Source organism: Gavialis gangeticus, unplaced genomic scaffold, assembly GCF_001723915.1.
Source record: "Gavialis gangeticus isolate Ggan-Ray unplaced genomic scaffold, GavGan_comp1, whole genome shotgun sequence".
In the NCBI taxonomy this organism is placed as follows: domain Eukaryota; kingdom Metazoa; phylum Chordata; order Crocodylia; family Gavialidae; genus Gavialis; species Gavialis gangeticus.
The window spans coordinates 217,932,197-217,935,702 of record NW_017729032.1 but is presented as its reverse complement, the minus strand read 5'-3'; the positions used below and the strand labels follow the sequence as shown (position 1 = coordinate 217,935,702).

The 3,506-nt window shown below is 36.6% G+C and overlaps 1 protein-coding gene across 7 annotated transcripts in view; it reads right to left on the bottom strand.

Annotated features, from left to right (window-relative positions):
• Nucleotides 1–3,506, bottom strand: part of SYNJ1 (synaptojanin 1) — a 132,481-nt gene that overhangs the window by 97,424 nt on the left and 31,551 nt on the right. The window lies entirely within an intron of this gene.

Here is a 3,506-nt window from a genome sequence, read left to right as displayed (position 1 = left end):
CCCTGATGGAAAATACATAGGAGAGACCAAACAACAACTGCACACCAGAATGAATGCACACCGGAAATCTATCAAAGACAGGAATACCCAATTACCTGTGGGGGCACATTTCTCACAAGAAAACCACTCTCTCAGTCCTGATCCTCAAAGGAAACTTATAAAATGCTTCCCAGAGACGAGCCTATGAACTCCACTTCATTAACCTCCTGGATACTAAAAATCATGGACTAAATATAGACATTGGATTTAGGACACATTATAACCTGCCTGACATCTGACTCCCCGGGTATCTCTCCAACATTCATCCCCCTTCTCCCCCCACCTGTGTCTCACCCATTGAGGAGTCAATCTACATTTTCACTGACTACCGGTCTTGTATGCATACCAGACCAGCCTCTGGCTTCTTTATTTTTCATTCCATCCAGGAAGAGCACACACCAACTGCTGAAACTTCCTTAGCCTGACAAAGAACCAAAAAGCTTGCTTAATAATTGTTTTCCAACTATTTAAAGTTGGTCTAATGAAAGATATCAGATTCACCCAAAGAACCTCGTCTGTCTATGTCCTTAGACCAACACGGCTACAACCTACACCCCTGTAGATCTACAATGGGCATTTTGGTTATAGTCTCATCACAGACTGACTGAGTCATAAAGAACCTTCTTCTCTTATCCTTGGTTTTCCTAAGCAGGTTGTGAAGCATATTAGTAGAGGGTATTAGTAAAGCATATTAGTATACCAGAGCTACAGGTATAGGAAAACAAAAATCAAACTAATAAATCCACTATAAAAGCATTTTATTGAGTCAGAAATTCTACTTTGAATTTTAAATGTATGGAATGTTCAAGTTACAGCCTCACTGAAGGAAGTATAAATTTGTTTGAATAAGCAAACTTAAAAAAAAAAATCAAAAATCCTTAAAGTGAGGACATAATTCAACCTATCCCATAAAAAAGCTGAGGTTAACTAAAACTCCACAAAACAGAACGTATTTGCAATGCAACCCAAATACTTAACCTCCTTCTTACAGTATTTGAAGTAGGTATGCAAAGTCAAAACAAGTTGTAAGTTCTGTTGTATTTCTATGAAACTAAAGGAGAAATAAATTGAATGAATGTAGTAAACATTAAGATCAACACAATTAATATGAACTATGTGTAACAAAACACTGCATTGTTACTACTTAGAATGTATAACCTACATTCTAATCCAGCAGTATTTAACATCTGGCCTGTGGGGCTTCACAGAGGTCTGGAAATTTGGTGGCAGAGGAGTGTGACAGTGGTAATTGCTGTGGTTTCCAGGGAATAATGCCCCACCCATGGGACACAGCCCAAGGGGCTGCAGGTTGAGCACCACTGCTGTAATCCATTGCTGTACAATGACCACCACCACATGACTCTAACCTGCTAGATACTAAGGAAACATTAATAGTAATTATGAAATTCTAATTAGATTTGGCACAGGCTTGGCCTAGAGTTTTCTATTTATCCACATAACATGCATATGCCACATGTTGTGCAAATGTGCCCAAACTCTGATAAAGGAGGACCTTTTAGCAATGAAATGGTAGCTTACTTTCCATAGCCATTCAGTCTGTAACCTCAAAGTACTACCAAGGAATGAGTAAGAAAAATCTATGTTATAAAGTTCCGCTGAGAGAACTATGTTGACTAGAAGAGTGAAAGAATTACAGTCTTAGCTATGCTGGCAAAAATTCTGATGCAGATGAAGTTATGCTAACAAAAGTCTATTGGGCAGCCTAGCTTATGTCATTCAGGGGCTATACTGGCAAAAATTAAACAAAAACAACTTTGTTACCATACACTGAATCTCCAGTAGGGAGCTCTGCCAGCATAAATGTCACCACAGCTATCCTGCAGAGGCTCTTCACTTGTAGACAAGCCCAAAGGGCTGCATTTATATTAAACTGATTTTCAAATGTCTATAAATTTCAGTTTACAGTTATAAACTTACACTGAAAAAAGAATAATATAGAATGAAGAATGATACTGTATTCTCTTGCATACCACACATCTTGTTTTCTGAAAGGCATATTGTAGAAGAAAAGATTGTTCCAGAGTGAGGACCAACTGTGTGATAGAAAGTGTGTAGTACACAAGTAAATGCAGTAGTACATGTATTAGAATACGGTGTATAGGATATTAAAAAAAATAGAACTCACTGGAATAAAAAGCATAAAACTAGATGGACATGGCTGAACTAGCAGCATTTAAAAAAAAAATTATCTCCAAGTGGTAAATAAGTGTTTTTCCATAAAGGTATTTAATCCAATTTATTATATTTTGGTTCCTGAGAGTGAAGAATTCATTTGTACAAAGGAGCTATAAAAAGTTTCCTGGATAGGAGAGAAAGGGTACATTATATTCAATAAGAGACAGTTTTATCATTTCCCAGAGTACTTTTGTAACCACAAACAAATTATGTACTTTTGCTCTTAAAACTCAATACAAGTCTCTGGTTTAGCTTTTTGTTCCAAGATTGTATACTGATCTTTAAAAAAACAAAAACAAAAGAAACCTTATTATACCCCAAATTTTACCAGTTATCTGAAACTGCTTTACAAACATTACTACATAAAGCCTCAAAAACTAGTGTGGGTTAAGTACGTCTTATTTCACAAAAATATATTACTGCAATGTTGCATTTAAAGGGGAGACTCAGAAAGCAAAACACATTCTTCCCTGGAGATTAACAACTAAATTTCCTGTAGAAGAGTCTGGACAAAATAATAATAAAAAATAAAATATCCTGCTTATGCATTGTCAGTGTTCTTAATTTTGTATCTTTATCTTCCTCCCATCATAAATTTGCACCCTATTAACTACTAAAGTTGCAAAGTATTTTTTTTTTTTTTTTTTTTTAAAGGAAGCTCAGGATGTGTAGGAAAACTGAAAGCTAACATGATGGTCCTAAAGATACTGGCCTATCGGTAGGGCCTAGCTTGCTTCCTTCAGCCTACAGATGCAAACTGCAGGTGCTCAACAGGAATGCTAGGGAAGATGATACAGGTCAGAAATGTGTTTAAGGCTAAGAATTTTTCTTTTGTCCTGGTCTGCATACATGACTTCATACAAATTGCTTCTGTTCCTCCTGGCTTCTGACCAAAAAGGACAGAAAAGCCATGAACAGAGCTACCAGCAGAAGAGACAAAACAAAAATGAACAAAATGCATTTTTTCACCTTTTTATCTAATGTGGTGTCAAGTCTCAGAAGTTTTAGGAAAGTCTGGCACTGTGCTAAAAAGTTTTGTTCCTTGAGCATCAGAAATGGGTGGAAGGAAGGCTATGCTGGAAACAGAATTTGCTCAGATTCATCACTTTACCACGTAATCTTTGGAGTATTCAAGATAATTAAAATCTCAAATAGATTGCACACATCTGTATACACCACTGATATTTCAGCCATTTATTGGCAACGCTATAAAAATAATAGTCATAATAGTCCCTACAGGCTGGGGAACTCCCTTCTTGTCAGTGCAAAGG